Source organism: Bos taurus, chromosome 4 (assembly GCF_002263795.3).
Source record: "Bos taurus isolate L1 Dominette 01449 registration number 42190680 breed Hereford chromosome 4, ARS-UCD2.0, whole genome shotgun sequence".
Lineage (NCBI taxonomy): Eukaryota > Metazoa > Chordata > Mammalia > Artiodactyla > Bovidae > Bos > Bos taurus.
The window spans coordinates 86,222,510-86,247,399 of NC_037331.1; the positions used below are offsets into that span (position 1 = coordinate 86,222,510).

General features: G+C 39.8%; 1 long non-coding RNA gene across 1 annotated transcript in view; it reads right to left on the reverse strand.

The window, feature by feature from the left end:
* Positions 1-24,890, reverse strand: part of LOC112446337 (uncharacterized) — a 110,499-nt gene that overhangs the window by 79,658 nt on the left and 5,951 nt on the right. Inside the window, exon 3 of the long non-coding RNA XR_003034267.2 lies at positions 19,662-19,740. This is a non-coding gene — a long non-coding RNA (uncharacterized lncRNA). The remainder of the gene's footprint in view (positions 1-19,661; positions 19,741-24,890) is intronic.

Below are 24,890 nucleotides of genomic sequence, written 5' to 3' on the forward strand. Positions count from 1 at the left end.
AAAACCATTTTATCGCAGCTTGCCTATCATGGTCTTGTTCCAGAATTCAGCCATTATCTTTCCCTCTTTCAAAACAAAAACACCATTTAACCAGGTCCCAACTTGCTTCAAGAGTGCAGAAAGATCCTTTATGCACTGTAGTTTATCAAGCTCTAAGATATGTCCCTTGAGGACTTATTTTCCAACTTGAGATAAGTTTAGACTTGTTTCAGGGATTCCAAGGTAGAATTCAGCTTCATTATTTTACAATTGACACACTGATTATATTCTTCTCTGAACTGTGACTCATGAATCACAGAAAACAGAAACAGTTGTTCAGGAGTGCTGGGCAGGTAATTCAGAAGGCCCATCCCCTCCGTCTTGAACTTCTAACCCAAAATAGAGTCATGCTAAAAGCAAGGTGTTTGCAACAACACAGTGTAGATCTGATGCCCATGAGCCGACCCCTCTAAGTCAGGCAAGTTTCAGGATGAATTCACCAGGGGGCTTCCCTAGTGGCTTAGATGGTAAAGACTCTGTCTGCAATGCAGGAGACCTGGGTTCTATACCTGGTTTGGGAAGAACCCCTGGAGAAGGGAATGGTAACCCATTCTAGTATTCTTGCTGGGAGAAGTCCATGGACAGAGGAGCCTGTGGGCTACAGTCCATGGGGTCACAGAGTTGGACACGACTGAGAGTGACTAACCACATCCTTTCAAAACATCAGTAATTTTTGCCCTACCCACATAGTTTTAAATGCACAGAAATCCTTTCTGGAAAATGAACAAATCATCACATGACTAGAATTATAAAACATCACATTTCTCTTTTTTAGCTAGTATGCTCCAGAAAAGCAAGGATCGTGTTTGTTTAATTTATACTGTACCTGGTATAATAAGTAAGTACACAAGGACTGTACACTGTACTTGTATAGTAAGCACCCCATAAATATTTCTCATTTGAAATAATTAAAAACAAGAATTTAAAAAGTCTTTGCTAGCCATTCTCATATAATGACAAAAAAAATACAACATGCTTTCATATGGTGATAATATGTTTTCTAGAATCTTTAATGGTAGCCGTGAATTGAGAAGGAGCAACATAAGACTTGCAAGCTGAGACAGCCCCAGCTTCTCTATTGCATTTCATTAAAGCTCTTTTTCTACAACCTAGAGCCAAGGAAGTCATACAACCAGTATATCTACAAACCAACAGACATCTCCTAAGACTCTGCCTGTGAAAAGATAGCATCTGGAAGGGAAAAAGGTCCAGTGTTCTCTTATTTCACACTGTATTTGATTTCTGAATAGCTAGTTTCAGATAACATCTGACTATAAATATTTGATATACTCATATTAAAACAAATGCCTCAAACTCCTCTTGCAGACTTCATTGGGTTAGACTAAGCTTTGGAAGCCTTTGGTTGTCAATCATCCCATTGGATTTGGTCAGCATTTATTCCCACCAAAGTGGGATCTTTGGCATACGTACGTCTATGCTCAGTCACTCAGTCATGTCTGACTCTTTGCGATGCCATGGTCTATAGCCCAGCAGGTTCCTTCGACCATGGGATTTCCCAGGCCATTTCCTCCTCCAGAGGATCTTCCCCACCCAGGGATCAAAGCCCAGTCTCCTCTGTCTCCTGCATTGGCAGGTGGATTCTTTACCAATGGACCATCTGGGAAGTCCTGAGATCTTTGGAGTACTATTATAAGCAAATATTCCCATGGGGATGAGGGTAGAGGAAAGGCATTTTTCTTAGAAAATGACAGTGTGTGTTAGTATATTAATATGCTAAGACTTCAGTAAAAAGAAGTTTCATTTTGTTAAGACCAGCATTTCCCAAGTTTTTTAAATCTGGAAATGTTCTTTGAAATCCAAATATGTATAAAGTCATCCTTAGAACACTTTTAAGGAAGCAGCACTAACACAATTCCGTATCTGCAAACTCTGTTAAACCTCATGACAAGTAGGATTATGTTGATGGTTTTGAAAAACCTTGATTCAGGAGTCTGAGACTATGATGTTTATTCTGAATTTTACCATATTCCTCGCGGGCCAACGGGAGATTTTAACAGTGCTCTAATTCTGCATGCATCCTAAGTCACTTCAGCCATATCTGACTCTTTGCAACCCCATGAACTGCAATCCACTGGGATCCTCTGTCCATGGGGTTCCCAGACAAGAATACTGGAGTGGGTTGCCATTTCCTTCTCCAGGGAATCTTCCCGACACAGGATCTACTTCGTCTCCTGCCCTGGAAGGCAGGTTCTTTACCACTAGTGCCACCTGGGAAGCCCAGCTCTAGCTCCTGGGGTAAACAAAAGTTCAATACCTGGAGACACACTGTGAGATTGTAATTTAATGTGATGCCAAACACAAGAAAACATCATCGAAGGAAGGGCAAGAATTCCTGGGAATTCCCTGGGAAACCCAGGGAAATGCAAATGAGCTTCACTTCCTCCTCAAGACAAATGACCTGAATATCCCATCAAAGCCTGTGTGGAGATAAAGGAAAATGTGGAGGAGGCCTTGGCCTGTACATGGGAACGCAACCAGTGAGCTGCCTTTATTTCGTGTCTCCCAGTGAATGCATCTGTATTTCAGGCTCCTTAGGAAAATCACTCTATAAACCAGTTTATGATTTTCTTTCTCCCATCCTTGCAGCTGGTCATTACGGAAAACGATGATCTCAGAGTCGGCAGTTCCTGCCAGAGCGCTTGCACACAGAGAGATGCCTTTGTGAAGTCAGCCATAGAAACCTGCAGAAAATTGGCCTTCTTTCCTTAATAGAACCACGCGAACAAAGATGAGTTTGTTGCTGACTCAGAGCTGAAAGCTTTGTTTTGTAAAGCTCTCTGAATATATTGCACTCTGCCAAAGCAGAAGGGCTCCTTCTTAAAAAAAAAAAAAAACGAGGAAGAACTGTCAGCGGAAACCAGACAACAAATCAAAGTGCACACCCTTGGGGTGGATATTTGTGAGCAAAGTGGTCTGAAACTTTTTTTTTTTTTGGTGAATACTGGTCACATTTCACAAGCTGAATAAAAATGAAAGGGAAAGGAACTTTAATTGATGGGTTGCCTTTTGATTTGCAGAGCAAAACTGCCAGAGCAGATGTACCAGCAAAGAGGATTAGATTGTCCCTGCTATGATGCACTGAAATTTTCTTTTTTTCCCCTGTAGTAACCCCATTGAAGAGAGGCTGTCTTTAGTGTCTAAGATTCAGCGCTGCAAAGAAACTGTTGTCCTTGAGTACAATGGGCCACTCTCCCAAGGCCAGACAGAATATGTGAGGAGAAAGCTAATATCTCTTTAAATCCAGGCAAGACAGTTTCAGTTTTACTGTTTTCAAAAGGCAAAAATAAAAGAGAAATTCGTGGATGCATTCAGAGTTATTAAAATATGCATTCGTGTGAAGCTTAAAACGTTCATGACTACCGTTCATTATTTTCAAAACTCAAATTGAATCAAGAAGGGCTCACAGCTTGTTTTCTTGTTTAATTTCATCAGTCCAGGATGTTTAGAGCATTTGTTTGTTTGTTTTGATTTGTTTTTCTGTTCTTGTTGAGATTCTCATCAGAAAGATAGCGCTCACTCTCATTAAAAGGGAATAATTACCAGAATGTTCATTTGAATTGCCATCTGAGAAACCAAAATGATCTGTAAATCACACTGATGGTAAATGGTGTGCTTCAGTGAGTCTCAAGTGAAGGAAGATGGAGCGGGTTGTTCTTGTTATCACCCTTAGTATGCTTGGGGGAGGAAATGAAGAATTGGAGAAGTGCGTTTCTTCTTAGAGTCTAGTGCCACATCGTTTTGTATTTTTCAGTTCTGGGAAAAAAAGTAAAAGGGCAGAATGCTACTCAGCTGGGGTCTGAGTCCCCTGAAAATAGCTGTGGTTCTCTGTACAACCTAGGTTGTGGAAAAGCATGAATGCTGGCAACACCACAGACTCACTTATTCAAGGGAAAAGTGAGGTCAACCGACTGCAGAAGTGAAAGAAACAGTCCTCTCTCCCTCTCCTCATCCTCCCCACTACAGCTCCTTAGTGATGAGCTGCAGGTCTGCCCCAGGGGAGAGAAAACTATTTATGCAAATGATTTCTTTCTACACTGGCTAGCCCCAGGGTCAGGCCATCTCTTTTCAGCTGTGAAGTTCTGCCTTCGGACAATAACAAGTAAATGCACAGTTCACACACACAAATAAGCAACTGCACAAATAAGCTAGCATCCCCCTCTGTTTTGATAGCAGTTATCACTTCTTAAGATATAATTAATTCTCATGTGAAAAATAACTTTCACCTTATGGTCTCAGTGATGCTTCAAGGAATGTCCAGTTCTATGGGTACCAGTGTAGGCTGCTGAAAGAGCTAAGTATAGGTGATGACCCCACCTGCTTCCCCACTCTCCTGAGTGAAAGCCATCAGCTGTCTCATTCTGAAAACAGGAGAAAGCTCTCACGTTTCTTTTATCACACCCTGGATAACTGTGCAGTACTCCATGAGATTTTCCTTTTCCTCATTTAAACCAGTGCCAACATAGAGTTGGTGCTGGGTAGATAGAGTACCTCCACCCTGGGGCCCAGTCTCCTCATGGCCGTTAGACATGTTTACACATACAACACACATCCATGAAAGACTGGTGGGGTCCTGCGTGCACACTCTGGGAGAGCCCTGACAAGTAGAATCAACACATCAGTTCAGTTCAGTTCAGTTCAGTCACTCAATCGTGTCCGACTCTTTGCAACCCCATGAATTGCAGCACACCAGGACTCCCTGTCCATCGCCAACTCCCGGAGTTTACTCAAATTCATGTCCATCGAGTCAGTGATGCCATCCAGCCATCTCATTCTCTGTCATCCCCTTCTCCTCTTGCCCCTAATCCCTCCCAGCATCAGTGTCTTTTCCAATGAGTCAGCTCTTCGCATGAGGTGGCCAAAGTACTGGAGTTTCAGCTTTAGCATCATTCCTTCCAAAGAAATCCCAGGGCTGATCTCCTTCACAATGGACTGGTTGGATCTCCAACACTACAGTTCAAAGGCATCAATTCTTCGGCGCTCAGCCTTCTTCACAGTCCAACTCTCACATCCATAGATGACCACAGGAAAAACCATAGCCTTGACTAGACGGACCTTTGTTGGCAAAGTAATGTCTCTGCTTTTGAATATGCTATCTAGGTTGGTCATAACTTTTTTCCAAGGAGTAAGCGTCTTTTAATTTCATGGCTGCAGTCACCATCTGCAGTGATTTTGGAGCCCAAAAAAATAAAGTCTGACACTGTTTCCCCTAAATTTTCTTATTTCGATACTAATCCATCCCAGTTCCTCTAAACTTTTCTCAAAGATCCTATTTTTCCAGACCACTAATCTGCTTGTACCTGAGCACTAGACCTCTCCCAAATTCTTTATTCTTCCCAACTCTTGCCATCATTTATTTCTAGGGCATATTCCATAAATGCAACTGCACTTCTCTTCCAGGCTATCAAGACCTCTCATTCATATCTTCATTTCTTCAGTTGAGCAAGTAAGTACTTATTGTGAACGTATTGACTACATTGTAGAAGGTGCTGTTGGGGACAATAGAATCTTGAAAGTAAAGATTCAGTTCCAGGCAGTTCACAATTTCCTAATAGTGACAGATACACATCCAACAGACCCTGGCTCAAGGCAGGATGAAGTAAGCTCTCTAACAGAGGTTTAAGAAGTATGCATGGAGGGCAGGGGGATGAGTAATGTTATCAGACTAAGAGGCAGTGGACAGTGTTCAGGAAACACTGTCCACAAATAGGTGGCGTTTGGGCACATACTGGAAAAGGAGTAAGATTTGCATTAGGTAATGAGTGATCCCTAAAGGAAGGTTTAGTGGGTAAAGGTCAACCTCCTAATGTTACAAGGTGTTTTGCAACACCTTCTTTGTAATCACAGTTACTCAGCAGGGGGAATTGGTGGAAGCTTGCACTTTCCCTGGGCACAAATGAGTCTTTGATCCTCTTAGTCCACCAGTGATGAAGTCTCCCTGGGGGTCCTCCAGGCCAGGATGGTGCCCATATTGAAGTTCTTCTTGACCTCCCTTCTTTCCCATCAACAGAAGGATGTTTAGTGGATGAACTTGTTCAGAAACTTTAGCAAGGTAACATGAAAAGGAGCTGAATGTTCAGAGACCTTAGGTGTTCCTGGGTGAATATTGCAGACTCGTTGAAAAATTGAACATAGTGATTAAAATCATACCTACCTGTTCACTTCATTTCTGGTACCCCATTCTTTGGCCACATTTCCCAAAGGGGCACCTGGAAAGTGTGGCTGAACATATTTCCATGGTTCCTCCCTCTCTGGTTTCCACAAGCTCTTTCCTCATTGTGAAAGCCCTCCTGCCTTTTGTCAACTCCTCAACTGAGTGTTTTGTTTAACCTGTTGGACTCATTTAAGATCTGGATGCAAATAGCATGTTCTCTGTGATGTCCATCTCAGATCAAATCCAAGCAGAAGTAGCTCTACTCTGCTCTCCTAGCACTTTGTACTGATACATAGGCTAAAGGGGTTTTAACCAATCTTTACTGAACAAACGCCACAGGTACTAAATTCACGAACACCCTTTCTACTCCCCATGAAAGTACATAGACTGCTGTCCACACCTGCTCAAAGCTCCTGGCAGGCAGTCTATCTCCAGGGCAGTGCATCATTTCCCCTGCCCTGTGAGTTCTATGCTCACCAAGGGACAGTTGCCATTTGTATTTAATACTTTCATTATGTATTTAATATGTAAGCCAACACAATATAAATGAAATGAAAACCAAGATACATGTGGGCAAACCTCTAAGAAAAATTCTATTGAGTGAGATATTGGTTAGACAATAATAAAAGACTAGGGGGAAAAAATCATTAAAAATATAACAGGATTCTATAAATGTCTTTATTAGTTTGTTTTCCAAGTGACTTCAAGCTCTCATTCTGCTTTAAGCAAATTATAATTAACTGGGTATTATACAGAATGTCTTACAGGTATGGTTTATGGAAGAAAGGGAAGTCAGAACTTCAATCAGTTTACCCATATTCAAAAGAATTATGTGGAATATTAAAAGATTGACCAAATAAATTTATATTTCAATGGGTACATTAAAGTTCTATGTGTATCACTCATATGATGCTCGGTTCCCTCAGTTGGTCCAACTCTTTGTGACTCTGTGGACTGTGGGCCACCAGGCTCTTCAGTCGATGGGATTTTCCGGATAGTCCATTTAAATTCTTTTTTTGATAACGAGTCTTCTATCAATTTGAACATCATGGGTAAATGGGTTTCTGTTGTATCTTCATATCATACTTATTATGATGAGCATTCATCATTCATTTGTTTGACTCCCAGCTGAGGGAGGGGACTATGCTATTATATGTTTATTGTTATACTCCCTGGGTCCAAGAGGTTATCTGACACACCTTGCTCCATGATGTTTCCTGAATAAAAATTCATATATTATCTTAGTTGATTTTCTTAACATTTGGTAAAGTAACTAATGTAGACAGAATGTTCATTTTACTGAGGAAACCAAGTGTCAGAGGTTGAGTGATTGGCCAGGGAGGGGCAAGAGCTTGAGATGAAAAGAACCTAGCTTCCTAACTCCCTGTAAGAACTCTAAAGAGCATGTGGCATCAGTAAATTTGATGAAGGAAGTTTGCTTTGGTGATTTTCCAGAGGAAACTAGATCTTGCCTTTCATAGGAAATGAGACTTTTTTTCCTTCTCTAATTAGAGTCTTATGAATAGCATACATTTGTTAACCCTTTTGATCACAAAGTCTACATAAGGGGAGCCCACTGGGCATCAACATCATAGTTTCAGAAAGGTTAGAACCTGTGGATCAATGTTGTTACCCCAAGTCTGCAAAAGCCAAAAGAAAATCAAATCCCCTATTGATACCTCTGAAATCATTTGTTCAAGCATTTGATTTACTTATTCTACTGTGTCTTCACTTAAGAAAATAGGTAGCCTGGGGAGAAATGATCATAGTAATGAGGAAACTGAGGAGTCTTCTGAACATAAGAAGCAAGCTGGAGTCTTCAGGTGGCCAGCATCTGAGAAAATGTTAGCATTCAGGAAATTCAGAGTTTACCAAGACAGTGCGCAGGGCCCTCAGTAACTGAAAAACAGGAGGCTAAGTTGAAAAGAGAGTAAAGGTTGTCTGAGACTGAAGTAAGAAGAAATCAGTATTGTACTTATCGATGCACACCTGTCTCTTGTAAGTTACCTGACATTTTGGTGTTCTCTTTTCCATATTAAGGATTAACTTGATATTAATCATTTATATCTCAGTGTGAATAGTTCAGAAGTGGAAATGATCAAGAGAAAACAAGCTGGGCTTCTTTGTCAGAGATGTTGGGTCTGCAGGAGCACATGTGGAAGCAACGTTTCTAATTCTCCTAACAATTACATGGAATCTGAGGAACAATATCATAAAGATGTTATTAGTAGGTTTATAGGAATCATTTATTCAACCTGTTTTTCTTCTGTAATGAGAGTTACTATCTTTTCAGCACCTTCTAAGTGTTGAGTGCCTTACATACAATATCTTAATTCTCATAATCAACTACCACACTTTATTCGCCTGTCAGGTACTTGAGTCCCCTGATTGAAGAAAGATATGATGAAATATTGATCAGGTGACTAACCCCTGCTGACGTGTCAAGTAGTTCCTTTGTAACTCTAGAGGAAAGAAATCTTCATTTATTTAGGAGATGGGTATCTCTAGAAGATGACTAGGCTAGGAATTTCAGATCAAGTAAATATGAATAAAATTTGTATTCAGGCTAGCCTTTCGAGGGCCCTCAAATAAAAAAAAAAAAAAAAAAGACTGCCTTGTCTGTTTCTTTATAGAACCAGCCCTGTTGAAAATGTGTTCAGAGAGCAGAGCGCTGCAGTTACCTTGGTAATGACATGCGAGCACCCTGCCTGTAGACTCTGTGACTCATCAGAAAGTGCCATTTGGGCAATTTTAGTTGAAGAAGGCGGCCAGCTCCCAGCCCAACACTCATACACCCTTTTCTTTGTCAACAGCTCTAGAAGTGGATTTAGAAGACACGTGCTTCCAAATATTATATAACTGGATAGAACAGCTTTTTATAAATGGTGGTAGGAACCTGAATCACTAGGAGTAGTTGTGGCGCTTGACACAGAAACTCGCACAGTCTCCTTTCCAAGCCTCCTCTGACCTTATTTATAGTAAGACATCTGTTAGAAGAAGGTAGTAGAGGAAGTCATAGAGACATATCTGAGGAAGAGACACAGTTCACAGAAGAAACACATTTAAAAAAAACCAGGAGGTTTAAAAGCCCTGGATCTTGAAGTCATAAATCTTTGTGTTGTAGAATTGGTACTTTTTAAGAGCTGACTTGAGTTGTTTGGATAGACTAGAAATAACATAGGGTACTGACATTTTAGGAAGAAACAGAAAGTTGGAAAAGGATTTAGACTGAGCAAGAAGGTAGGGTGTCATTAAAGAGGGTGGCCAGAGAGGTTCTCAACAATGTGATATGTAGGCAGAGTCTAGAATAAAACGAGAGAGTGAATCTTCCTGAGAGTACACTCTCTCAAAGCAATGCCTTTAAAGTAAAAATGTATTTGCTTGGGCTGGGTATTCGTTGCAGCACACAGGATCTTTGTTACGGCGTGTGGGGTCTGGTTCCCTGACCACGGATTGAACTCCGGCCCCCTGAATTAGGAACACAGAGTCTAGTTTCAACCACTGGACCACTGGGGAAGTCCCAAAGTGACGCCTTTTTAACAACATAGCAAGACCACAGTGAAAAGTTATCAGAGTAAGCAGTATAAAATACACAATTGAAGGCATGATGGTTACAAGGTAAGTCACAATGAAAAGGTGGTGAGGAAGAGATGGTGTTATGTGATGATACCCTCTCCCATTGATAGCAGGCTGACCCCTTCCAGTAGCACATGGCTAGGGTTTGCATCCTAAGTGAGATTTCTGTATCAATCTGATGCTGCTGACACTTTGTACTTTCCCCAAGAGCTGATCTCTTTGAGCGCTACTCCTTCACCAGGGCCAAACTTGGGAGCCCCGAATGGTGGGAAGAGGGCACCATATTTCCCTTGTGGGTGTAAGTGTGGCAGTCAAGACCTTAGTGCACCTGTTGAATCTGCCTAAGGCTGGTTCCAATTAGAGTCCTCCCAAAAGAACCAAGCAAAAGTTAGCTCATGTTGTTGGTATTTTCCTCTTTGCTGTTCAGCAATTATTCATTTCATGCTAAGCCCTTGAATGAGTATTCTCCCAGAACACCAAGAATGGCTCTGATGTCATGGGATTTATGTTTAAGGATACTTTTTCCATGGTACAACCTCTTGACTTGAATGACATTATATACTCTTTGTCTCTTTCAGTGAGTGCTGTTTTACTAGCATCTAAAGTAAGAGTGTCTTCCAATACAGTAGAAATTATTGTGAATAAATAGACTGTTTTCCTGAAAGTTTCACCTTTAGAAAAGCATCCATGTGTGGATTTGGTTGAATGACCTGTAAGTGATTTTTACCAGGTGACTCCTGCACATTCAAGTAGAAAATTTCAAAGGAAGACCTCATATTTGTTTCTGGAAATCTTCAGGATTCACAGAATCTAAAACATATTGGTTTGCAACTCTGCTGTTTCAGCTGACCAAAGCTAGGTACAGAATGTTATCACCTTTAATAAATGTATATCCTCCTGTAATATAACTTTTGAAACTTGGTGTGATCCTTTCCCCCACAACATACATCTTCTTCCTACTTATTACTTCATAATATCTATAATTTATTATAGTATTTGGTCAAATACTATATAAGGTACTTTAGTTTGATACAAAAATTATAAGATCTAACACGTATTGAGCATGGTATATGCTGAATGCTTTACGTGAATATTTTATTTAATCCTCACTTCAACTCTATAGGGGTCTTCCATGGTGGCTCAGTGGTAAAGAATCCATGTGCCAAAGCAGGAGACATGGGTTCAATTTCTGACTCAAGAAGATTCCCTGGAGAAGGAAATAGCAACCCATTCCAGTATTCATGCCTGGGAAATCCAATGAACAGAAAAGCCTGGCAGGCTGCAGTCCATGGGGTCACAAAAGAGTCAGACAAGACTTAGCAACGAAAACAACAACTCTGTGGGGTAGGTATGATTACCATTGCTCCTGTTTTATATATTATGAAACTGAAGCTTAGTGAGGTTATCTTAATCTTGTGAATTTTCACAGCTGGGAAATGGAATTCCAGTTGAGCTATTTCAAATCTTGAAAGATGATGCTGTGAAAGTGCTGCACTCAATATGCCAACAAATTTGGAAAACTCAGCAGTGGCCACAGGACTGGAAAAGGTCAGTTTTCATCCCAATCCCAAAGAAAGGCAATGCCAAAGAATGCTCAAACTACCACACAATTGCACTTATCTCACACGCTAGTAAAGTAATGCTCAAAATTCTCCAAGCCAGGCTTCAGCGATATGTGAACCATGAACTTCCAGATGTTCAAACTTGTTTTAGAAAAGGCAGAGGAACCAGAGATCAAATTGCCAACATCCGCTGGATCATGGAAAAAGCAAGAGAGTTCCAGAAAAGCATCTATTTCTGCTTTATTGACTATGCCAAAGCCTTTGACTGTGTGGATCACAATAAACTGTGGAAAATTCTGAAAGATGGGAATACCAGACTACCTGATCTGCCTCTTGAGAAATTTGTATGCAGGTCAGGAAGCAACAGTTAGAAATGGACATGGAACAACAGACTGGTTCCAAATGGGAAAAGGAGTATGTCAAGGCTGTATATTGTCACCCTGCTTACTTAACTTCTATGCAGAGTACATTATGAGAAACGCTGGGCTGGAAGAAGCACAAGCTGGAATCAAGATTGCCGGGAGAAATATCAATAACCTCAGATATACAGATGACACCACCTTTATGGCAGAAAGTGAAGAGGAACTAAAAAGCCTCTTGATGAAGGTGAAAGAGGAGAGTGAAAAAGTTGGCTTAAAGCTCAACATTCAGAAAACGAAGATCATGGCATCTGGTCCCATCACTTCATGGGAAATAGATGGGGAAACAGTGGAAACAGAGTCAGACTTTATTTGGGGGGGGGGCTCCAAAATCACTGCAGATGGTGACTGCAGCCATGAAATTAAAAGACGCTTACTCCTTGGAAGGAAAGTTATGACTAACCTAGATAGCATATTGAAAAACAGAGACATTACTTTGCCAGCAAAGGTCCGTCTAGTCAAGGGTATGGTGTTTTCAGTGGTCATGTATGGATGTGAGAGTTGAACTGTGAAGAAAGCTGAGCAGTGAAGAATTGATGCTTTTGAACTGTAGTGTTGGAAAAGACTCTTGAGAGTCCCTTGGACTGTAAGGAGATCCAATCAGTCCATTCTGAAGGAGATCAACCCTGGGTGTTCTTTGGAAGTAATGATGCTAAAGCTGAAACTCCAGTATTTTGGCCACCTCATTCGAAGAGTTGACTCATTGGAAAAGACTCTGATGCTGGGAGGGATTGGGGGCAGGAGGAGAAGGGGACGACAGAGGATGAGATGGCTGGATGGCATCACTGACTCGATGGATATGAGTCTGAGTGAACTCCGGGAGCTGGTGATGGACAGGGAGGCCTGGCGTGCTGCGATTCACAGGGTCGCAGAGTCAGACATGACTGAGCGACTGAACTGAACTGAACTGACTGAATTCTGTTTATGAGGGCTTTTGCCTTGTAATTTCATCACCCCAAAGACCCCACTTCCTAATACCATCACCTTCGGGGTTAGGATTTCAATATATCAATTTGGGGGGAAATAAGCATTCAGTCTGTTGCCATTACTAAGCACACTCTCTAGTTCCATTGACATTTTTTTCATGTTAAGGCTTTCTCAGGACTTCCCTGATGGTTCAGTTGTTAAGACTTCACCTTCCATTGCAAGGGGTGCAGGTTCGATCACTAGTCAGGGAGCCAATATCCCACATGCCTCCCGGCCAAGAAACCAAAACATAAAACAGAAGCAAATTTGCAACAAATTCAGTAAAGGCTTAAAAAAGACTTTCCCAATAAAGGATCTATTGAGTTTATTTGCATTCCCATGCAAGCTTTTTATCATGAACTGGCACTTCAAGGAATATGGCTCTATACTATGGTCTATGACTCTATAACTCTGCTTTGCATCTATTCCATTTTAACAGACCTCAAATGAGATTATATCAGGCATATGGTATCTTCTTTAGATTTAATCTCTTTCATTTTGTCATCAATATATTCCCAAACACAATCTGGTGCTTCAAGCAGGCCAAGAATCCTCAAGTTGTTCATATAGCTTTTTATATAAGCAACTGGAAAATGACCAAATCTAAAACTCAATACAATGATCTTTGCTTTAACAATCAATGCTAATAAAAAAACCACCCAGAAGAAGCTGAGAGTGAAGAGAAAATAAACTTATAAGAAAATAGTATAAAATGATCAAAACCTTTAGGACAATCCATGCTGGACTTTCTCCTAAATAGTTGAAAAATGATACAAGCATCCTCTTTAAGTGAAAGTTACCATATGCATAATATGAGTTATTTATTGGAATGCAAGATAATTTGAAACTATAAAACTTTGCTAAAATAGCCTAACATGTTTTCGATATCTCAAAAGATATTTCAGCTTATTTTAAGTATTGAAAGGTCTCATTATAAACAATTCTTATTGCTCAATACAGTGAAAGTTATCTTAGCTTCCTCATTTTTTTCTAATTCTGAAAGAACTGATTATACAGCCAATACCTAACTTAAAAACAGTTGATGCTTCCAAATTTATCCCTAGTCAGTTGTTCTAAATTGTTGATATATTTTCCCTTTATAAAAAATTTGCAGACATCAGCCCACACGCAATGGAGAAACAGGAACAAGTTCCATCCTTCCACCCAAAGCAACAAAAAACTGAAAACATATGAAACCATGACTTGCAAGGCACTGACATCAGGTAACAAAAGACAATGATCCCTAGAGATGGGAAACAATGAGATGAGCCCTATGACATTCTTGACAGTTTCCAAACCATAGTGCAGGAAGGAAGAAACCAGGTGGAGACTGGAGACTCTTTGAGTTGAGGAGATGAAACTGACCATCTGGAAAAAACAAAGCATCTGGAGTTCTCAGGAAAGAGCAGCAAAGGGAGAAACTTCAAACAGAGAGAGAATCATAATTGATGTGTAAGTTGTCCCCTGTAAGTATTCACCTGTGTGCTGAACTATGTTTTCACTGAGGAAATTACATGAGTCACAAAAGAACCGCCCAAAATAACTAACAGTAACATTGCCCTATGGGGCTTCCCTGGTGGCTCAGTTCTAAAGAATATGCCAGCCAAACAGGAAACACAGGCTCGTTCCCTAGGTCAGGAAGATCCCCTGAGAAGGAAATGGCAACGCACCCCAATAGTCTTACCTAAAATCCCATGGACAGAGAAGCTGGCGGGCTACAATCCATGGAGTCTCAAGAGATGGACATGAGTCAGTGACTAAACAACAACAGAACAATGTCCAGTGCTCACACAAGGCAGGGAATAGTGCCTGTTGCCACCTCCCAACTGAATAACCCTCAAAAATAGAGGGACAATAAGTAGAGTACACACAAGATTTTTACCTTGAAGGTGGAAAATTATTAGTCTAAAAATGAGTGCTGCTCTGGTCCATAAAAAATCCTAAAAGTAACACCTGAAATAATCAATTTCTCAAGACATGTAACTATATCACAGAAAAACCTCAGTAGTAGTTATACAAATACAAACATAAAACTACATCCAACAATGTAAAATTCACAATGCCCGGTGAAATTCCCAATGCCAATCAAAAATTCTCAGACACCCAAAGAAGCAAGAAAATATGACTTATAAAGAGGAAATCATTCCATTGGGTAGGACAAACCCAGAATTGACATCTATGTTAAAATTATCAAACAGGAATACTATATCAATTAAACTGTATTCTATGTATTCAAAAGGTATGTAGACGTGGAAGATATTTTAAAAGTTTAAAGACCCTCATAAAATTTATAGAGATTAAAATTAAAAAGCTAGATAAAATAAATTGCAAAAAAATAAATTAATATACTGAGGACATGGCAATAGAAGCTATCAGAAATGAAATATCTAGAGCAAAGGGAGCCAGAAAAGAAGTGAAAAAGCATCAGTGAGCTGTGGGGCAATTTTAAGCAGCCTAATATACATGTAATTGGAATCACAGAAGAAGAGGAGCTGGAGGGTGGGACTGACTAATTTTTCAAGAAATAATGCCTAGAAATAGTCAAAATTCAATGAAAATTATAACTGTATAAATTGAAGAATTCATACGTCTGAGGTATAATATGCATGAAGAATGGGGAAACAGTGGAAACAGTGTCAGACTTTATTTTTCTGGGCTCCAAAATCACTACATATGGTGACTGCAGCCATGAAATTAAAAGACGCTTACTCCTTGGAAGGAAAGTTATGACCAACCTAGATAGCATATTCAAAAGCAGAGACATTACTTTGCCAACAAAGTTTCGTCTAGTCAAGGCTATGGTTTTTCCTGTGGTCATGTATGGATGTGAGAGTTGGACTGTGAAGAAAGCTGAGCGCTGAAGAATTGATGCTTTTGAACTGTGGTGTTGGAGAAGACTCTTGAGAGTCCCTTGAACTGCAAGGAGATTCAACCAGTCCATTCTGAAGGAGATCAGCCCTGGGATTTCTTTGGAAGGAATGATGTTAAAGCTGAAACTCCAGTACTTTGGCCACCTCATACGAAGAGCTGACTCATTGGAAAAGACCCTGATGCTGGGAGGGATTGGGGGCAAGAGGAGAAGGGGACGACAGAGGATGAGATGGCTGGATGGCATCACTGACTCGATGGACATGAGCCTGAGTGAACTCCAGGAGTTGGTGATGGACAGGGAGGTCTGGCATGCTGTGATTCATGGGGTCGCAGAGTCGGACATAACTGAGCAACTGATCTGATCTGATCTGATGCATGAAGAAAACTACCTCAATGCATATTATAATTAAACAGCTTAAAACATGAGAAAAAAACAAAAAGCAAAAAAACTTAAATGCAGTCAGAGAAAAAAATGACACTATCTAAGTGGAATAAAGATAAGGACTATAGCAAATTTGTCACCAGAAACAATGCAAGTGAAAAAGATAGTAGAGAAATATCTTTATTAGGCTGAAAGAAAAAAATGCAGAACATATCTTTAAAGAACAAAGGCTAAATAAAGACTTTCAATTATACAAAGGTTGAGAGAATTTATCACAAACACACGTGCACAATAAGACATGTTAAGAAAGACCTTCAGGCAGAAAAAAATGATGCCAGAAGGAAATCTGATCTACACAAGGAATGAAGAGCACCAGAAAATACATAACCTCATTTGTATTTGCGTAAAAGCTGAGGAAGCTTTGTGTGATTATGTAAAGCTCTTTAGAAGATATTGTTTAAACAAAAGTAGAAACCATGTATCATGGACTTTATAACAAATGTAAAAGTAAAATGTAGGTCAGTGTTAGTTCAAAGGCTGGTACAGAAGAAATGGAAGTACATTATAAGATTTGTATAGGTGTATGCCTGCTCAGTCATGCCCAACTCTGCGACCCCATGGCCTGCAGCCCATCAGGCTCCTCTCTATGAAAATTTCCCAGGCAAGAATACTGGAGTGGGTTGCCATTTTCCACTCCAGAGGATCTTCCTGACCCAGGGATTGAACCCCCATCTCTTGAGTCTCCTGTATTGGCAGATGGATTCTTTACCATGGTACCACCTGGAAATCCCATAAGGTTCTTATACTATTGATTAAGTGGTATAGTATCATTTGAAGGTAGACTGTAATGAGCCAAACTTGTATACTATAACCTTTAAAGCTGCCACTAAAATTAACAGAACAAAGATTTACAGCCATTCAGCCAACGGAAGAATTAAAATTAAATCACAAAAAAGTGTTCAGTTGATCCCAAAGAAGGCAGAAAACGTTGGAAAAGGGAATAAAGAACTGGTGGAAGAAACAGAAATCAAGTAGCAAAATTATAAATTTAAACAAAATCATATGAACAAACACTAAATATGTAAATGGTCTAAACACCCAATTAACAGGCAGAGATTTTTCCAACAGGATAAATAAACAAGACATAATACTATGCTGCCTATAAGAAATGCACTTCAAATTAAAAAAAAAAACAAAAACACAAATTACGGATATGAGGATGTTAAAAGATTTACTGTGTTAACACTAACCAAAAGAAAGCTGAAATCAATATATTTATATCAGAAAAAGTAAATTTCAGAACAAAGAATACTACCAGATACAGAAAAAGGTCATTTCCTATTGATAAATAGGTCAATTCATGAAGCAGATATAATAATTCCAGACAGTTATACACACAGTAAGAGAACTTCAAACTGCATGAAATGAAAAACTAACAAAATTTCAATGAGAAATAAACAAAGACACAACAGTAGATTTCCATTAAAAAGTTAAGTTTTTTGTTACAAACCTTCCCACAAAGAAAACTCTGGGCACAGATAGTTTCACTGGTGAATTTTCCCAGTTTTGAAAATTGAAGGAAGAGTTAACATTATAAACAAACTCTTCCAGAAAATTGATAATGAGTGAATTCTTCCCAATTATTCTAAATGAGGCCAGTATTACTCTGATACCAAAACCAGACATAAACATAACAGAAATCACAGAAGGTAGCCCTCATGAGCATAGCTGAAAAAATCCTCAGCAAAATAATAATAATTTTAAAAATGATACCACAAAAATAAGGATAATACTTGTTAATCGAGTAGAGTTTATTCCAGAAATACAAGGTTGATTTAACATTCAAAAATCCATCAGTGTTATTGCCCATATTACCATACAAAAGAGAAAATAACAGGATAATCTCAGAAAGACTCAGAAAATGTATTTGAAAGAAGGCACCATCTATTCCTGATTTTTTTTAATTTATTTATTTAAATTGGAGGCTAATTACTTTACAATATTGTATTGGTTCTGCCACACATCAACATGAATCCGCCACAGGCGTACACGTGTTCCCCATCCTGAACCCCTCTCCACCTCCCTCCCCGTACCATCCCTCTGGGTCATCCCAGTGCACCAGCCCCAAGCATCCTGTATCGAACCTGGACTGGCGATTCGTTTCTTATATGATATTATACATGTTTCCATGACATTCCCCCAAATCATCCCACCCTCTCCCTCTCCCACAGAGTCCAAAAGACTGTTCTATACATCTGTGTCTCTTTTGCTGTCTTGCATACAGGGTTATTGTTTGCCATACATTGACATGAGTCAGCCATGGGTGCACATGTGTTCCCCATCCTGAACCCCTCTCCCACCCCCCTCCCCATCCCATCCCTCAGGGTCATCCTGGTGCACCAGCCCTGAGTGCCCTGTCTCATGCATTGAACCTGGACTGGCGATCTATTTCACATATGGCAATATACATCTTTCATTGCTATTCTCTCAAATCATCCCACTCTCTCCCTCTTCCACAGAGTCCAAAAGACTGTTCTTTACACCTGTGTCTCTTTTGCTGTCCCGCATATAGGGTCATCATTACCATCTTTCTAAATTCCATATATATGCATTAATATACTGTATTGGTGTTTTTCTTTCTGATTTACTTCACTCTGTATAATAGGCTCCAGTTTCATCCACCTCATTAGAACTGATTCAAATGCATTCTTTTAATAGTTGAGTAATATTCCATTGTTTATATGTACCACAGCTTTCTTATCCATTCATCTGCTGATGGACATCTAGGTTGCTTCCATGTCCTGGCTATTGTAAACAGTGCTGCGATGAACATTGGGGTACACATGTCTCTTTCAATTCTGGTTTCCTCGGTGTGTATGCCCAGAAGTGGGATTGCTGGGCTGTATGGCAGTTCTATTTCCAGTTTTTTAAGGAATCTCCACACTGTTCTTCATAGTGGCTGTGCTAGTTTGCATTCCCACCAATAGTATAAGAGGGTTCCCTTTTCTCCACACCTTCTCCAGCATTTATTGTTTGTAGACTTTTTGATAGCAGCCATTCTGACTGGCATGAGACGGTTACTGATTTTTAAAGAAATCTCTTAGCAAAGAAGAAATAGAAGGAAACTTCTACAACATGTTACATATGGCAGTTAAGTTTCCAGGATAACGCAGAAATCTATTTCATTCTTGTATAAATTGTTATATCTATGTAACTGTAAAGAACTGGAAGCAACACTTTTGAAATCTGTAGCCTGGAATTTTAGTTACACACACTCCATGGCACGAGGATGCCTTGGGAGTAAGCTGGCTGCTAGCCCAGCAAGCTTGGGCTTGTCTATAGAACTCAGTCACACTAAAATGTAAATAATCAGTCTTGACTCTGTTAAGGGGCTGATGAAAGACCACGAAGCATCTAAAAAAGATGGAAGAGGTAGTTGGAATTACTTACCTTTTTTAATCCTGTAGGACTTTCATTGTCCATCTGTGTCCCAGAATAAAGGCATGATGTTAAAAGCATTGATAAACCCATGGGAGAAGAGAACATAGAGGAGTTTTCCAGGCTATGCCTGAACTTGAATGGACTAACATAGATAGACATCTCTATCTGAATGAGGGGAGAGGGTTCTATCACAGGATCTTCAGACCATTAACCAAACCAATTCATGTACTCACTGTAGCCCGAGGCCAAAGCTGATTGTTCAAGGCCTGTGCTTTCCTGCAGAATCAATCTTCTTGTCTCAAGTTCAGAAATCTAAATGGAAGGAATCATACTATTTAGCTTTCAATAAAGACAATCCAGGTATTTCAGACTCCACAGATTTAGCCCAAAATGATAGCGGAAGAAACTACGAAAGTATATCTTCTGTTCATTTCTCTAGGGAAGTACCTATATGGGAGTTATGTGATCCACACCCTCACCCCACATGCATGTAAGACTATTTCTGCTTCAGCCCTGGAATCCCATGCTGTCTAACCTTATCACTCCTCCCCAGGAATCCCCTCTCCACTCCTCCTCTCTCCCCTGCTGGCCTGGGTGGTGAGAAATTGCAGGTGCATCCTCTACATACAACAGACAGGTAGATTTCTGGATTCTATAGAGGAGATGGGAGAAAGGAAGGACAAGGCAAACGCAGGATGATAGCTCGCATGTAAAAGAGGAAGAAAGTTATCTGCTTCATCTCCTGACAGAGCCAGTCCTATTGACAGGCTTCAATTCTGAACAGATCATTAAACACTGTTCACAGAGCTACTTAAAAAATTTCATTGCTAGAGAAGCAAAGGGCTCTCAGGGGATGGATGCTAGGTGCCATCCCACAGCTCCCTCCTTTCCTTCCTAATTACTGAGTATCTTCTCTATGTCAAGTGCTGTGACACGTTCTAGGGATACAATGACAAGTGCAGCATACTTTGAAGAACTTGAAGTCTAAATAGAGGCAAATAGATATGCTGGCATGCACAGGCAATAAACACTTTGTAATATGACAACTGAATATGTTATAAGAAGCAATTATGCCAAGAGAAAGAGACTGGACCAAAAACAAGCAAATTCATACTAAAATGATGCTTAAGATATAAATAATTCTTAAAAGAATAAATGAATTTTTAATAGCCAAAAGTAGATCAGTGACTTCTTGGGGATGGGGTCAAATGGGAGAGGGAGAGCAGTAAAGAAAGAGATCAAGCTCAAAAAAAAAAAAAATACATAAGAAAACTTTCAGGTGTGATGAATGTACTCATTACCTTGATTCTGATGTTCATTTCATGGGTACACATATATATCAAAGCTTATTAAAATATCTACTTTAAGTCTGTGCAATTTATTGTACGTCAAACTTCAATAAAGCTGTGAAAAATATATTACAGGGTACAGTGTGGACATAAAGGAAAGAATGGTCAAGTTTTCCTCCTGCAGAGGATGAGACCTTCTGCAGAAGCCTCTTAAACAGATACTGCTACAAGCACCATCTCGTTCTCTGTATTAGACAGGGTGCTCACCTCATGTGTTTCTCACAAGGAACAGGGCACAATCAAATCATGTAACATAGGAAGAGAGCAATAAAAGGACTGGATACAAAGGTACAAGAAAGATATGGAGAAAAACCTTACAGATAAGGCAGCTCCCCCTGGGTAGTAGTGCAGGAGACAAGAACTCCTCCTAGACTGGAAGTAGAGAGGAGGAGAGTGGTTTCTAGAACCTGGGGAGGAGGTGCACCACAAAGAGAGATGCTTGAAAAGGAGCTGAGACCTCAGAGCCAGCATCCAAACTGCATGGACCTGTTAGGGAGGGAGTAGATGAATGCAGATCCTAACTGGACTCTCCTCCCGCCCTTTCATTCCCTACCAGGGCTCCTTGTTGGCCAACACTAAGCAAAAGCCAGAGAATAAGGAGGCATCCATACAGACAAGACTCCTCCATCTCAGAGCAGTGGGGAAAAAGAATCTGAAAACCAAACAGATGACAGGCGACGTAATCTCCATTATAGTCTGCTTTTTCTTTTTTTGATCCAGGATCAAAAGATGGGAAATGATTCAGAACTAACAAAATCATGTTTTTCCTCTGAAAAAAACAATGATTATTTCAGAAAGTTACTTATCACTATAAACCGTAGTTTTTGCTCTGATTGGATAATCTCAGATCCTGCATTTGGAAGAATGATGTGGAGAGCATGAATCTGATAGCCAGAGCCTTATGCCAGGAGCTGATAAGCCCATGGACCAAATATGGCCCACCATCTGGGTTTGTACCGCCCACAAGGTTAAGATGGTTTCAACATTTTTAAATGGTTGAAAAAACATGAAGAGAAGAAAAATATTTTGTTATATATGGAAATTACATGAATACTTCCTTTCTGACATTTTTAGTCTCTTTCCTGGGCTCTTTACTTCTATCAATATCCTTTACCTTAAAAAAAAAAAAGATTAGAGCATCTATTGTCCTAACAGCCTTTCTGGCTACCTTTTCATCTCTCTTATTTTTTAACATCAAAATTACCACTTGCACAGTTATGTAATATATCTGAAGCTATTTGGGGAACTTGTGTTATTTCTATATCTGTAAATTCCTATAAATTTCTGTATCCACAAATAAAGCTTTTCTTAAACCAGGTATGCCCACAATTTACCTTATTATCTGTGGCAGGTTTTGCGGTCAGTACCAGTGTTAAGTAACTGTCCACAAAACATAATACCTTTACTCCATGGCCTTTTACAGAAAATGTCTGAATACCCTTACCTTATACTAAAGAAGTTGGAGATGTGGAGACAGATTTGCCTGATTTACTTGAAACCAGACCCCAGTTCTACTAGTACTTGAATGTGTCATCCTGACATATTACTCAATTTCTATGAATCTTAGTTTCTTTTTAAGACAAATGAGAAAATAATGTCAACTCTATAGAGACAGTGTTGAGTATTAAGGCATAGAATAGAAGTACCAAGCTAGAGAAGGAAATGGCATCCCACCCCAGTATTCTTGAATGGAGAATCCCATTGACAGAGAAGCCTGGCGGGCTACTGTCCATGGGGTTGCAAAGAATCAAACACAACTGAGTGACTAACACACACAAAGTACCAAGCACAGAGACTGATGGACTGTCATGCTAGTTTGAGCCCTGGGTGGGGAAGATCCCCTGGAGGAAGAAATGGCAACCCAACCCAATATTCTTGCCTAGAGAATTCCATGGACAGACGAGCCTGGAGGGCTACAGTCCACAGGGTTACAAAGAGCTGACACGACTGAGAACATATGCACAAGGACTAATACACAGAGAAAATTATTCCTCTCTTTAAAAGAATAATAAAAGCAAAAAATCATGCAACATTAAGTAACACAGGTCTTCTTGCACCTTTTTATATGTCTTTTTTTTTACTTCACCATATACTAAACGTATTTCTATCTTGTCATCATTCCATCTAGAGTCAGAGGGCCTTTACTTCTTATCTAAAGCTAATCTCTTGCCAGTAAACACAAAAGTACATCCCATTCCAAGACACTTAAGTGATAGTTACTAATCTTTAGTGTGTTTAGCACTCACCAGGTGTTAAATACAGATCCCTGAGCTTATTGAAGAATCTGAATTTAAAAATTACCTTAAGAAACATTGATGTAAGATTCTCTTCTTCCTCTCTCTCCCTCCCTCTCCCTCCCCCTCACACAACAACATACTCACACACAAATACTTCCTTTCTAGCATTTTCAGTCTTTTTCATGGACTCTTTCCTTCTATCAATATCCTTTATCTTAAAAAAAAAAAAAAAAAAAGATTAGAGCATCTATTCTCCTAATAGCCTTTCTGGCTACCTTTTCATCTTTCTTATTTTTTTCCCATCAAAATCACCACGTGCACAGTATATAACACATCTGAAGCTATTTGGAGAACTTATGGGCTTTGTGTATCTGTAAATTCCTGTACTATCTCTCACTTTCCATCTATTCCTTCCTTTCCTACTTCCTTTGCTAACTCCTTTTCCTCTTCTCTCCATCAACAGAGCTTTCTGCATTTCACGGCCACACAGCCCCTCAGAGCTATCTTTAAGGACCATCAAGGTGGCAGGCCAACAAGCTTTCACCAGAGGCACTGCAGTTGGACTCAGTGTTTCAAGACATGGTTCTTAGGCGTTGGGTTTGATGGAACTCAAGTGTTAATGTCCATTGTCCCCTGCCTGAGCTCACAGAGAGAAGAGCTAGACAGAGAACACAAATAGAAAAGGAAAAAATATAAAGATATACCACCTTTATTACCAATGAAGCTGATTGTGGAGAATGTGGGTTATGTTAGCATCCAAGGGGAAGGTTTGCAATACTGAACTGTACACTTAGACAGATTTACACACCCCATCACAGGCATTGCTGGGGAACATCAGAAATGGGAAAGACCCCTTTCAGACAGGTGTAATTGATTAACAATGTTCTGTTAGTTTCAGGTGTACAGCAAAGTGATTCAGTTATAGATACACATGAATCTATCCTTTTTCAAATTCTTTTCCCATTTAGGTTATTACAGAATACTGAGCAGCATTCCCTGGGCTACACAGTAGGTCCTTGTTGGTTATCTGTGTTAAATACAGCAGTGTGTACATGTCAGTCCCCAAATCCCAATCTATCATCGCCTCTACCTAATTTTAGTCATCACTGAAGAACAAATTCACAATGTGGATGTGGCAATATTGGGTAGAGGCTACAGAGCTACACAAGACTTGGTAACAACAATTATTACCAAGTAACAGTAAGGTATGGGAAGGGAAAGTTCTACTCGAGTTTTAGAAAATATATTTTAAAAATTTAGGGCAAAAACATGCTGTTATAAAAAGATCGGCTTTGTAATAACAGGAATAATCTGGAATGGGCTGGAGGGAAAGAATTTTAACTAAGTAATCACTTAAAAATGCCCTAAAATCTTAAGGAGGGAAGCAAGTAAAGACACCTTCTAAAAGGAACTAGAACAAGCCACGGAATGTGGGCATATGACCAAGACTAAGCCAAAGATTAGTGTGAACTTGTATGAATAGTATCAGGAAGACTGAAGTCCTCACTGAACAGGATGAGGCTCATGGCTTGTTCCAAGTAAAAAGAAAGAGGAACAGTCTCAGGACTTAAGATGTAATGTTAACAAATAAAAAAGAAAAGGCAACTGGCTCAATATCACTCTTGAGCAAGCCATTTTATTTCTCTGTGACACAGTTTTCTGCTTCCTCAAGTGAAAAGGTGCTGGACACCGAGATCCCATCAAATTAATTTTGTTTCTAGTTGTTCAAACAGAGAATGATCCTCAAGCTAAAAGGGGAGTGTATATACTTCCCTTAGGACAGTGAGAAACTGCAGGCTGAATAAATAAATGGCACACTAAAGCAAGGTATGCCATTTTGACTTCATTTCTGCTGATATGTTGAGAGGAAAATGTC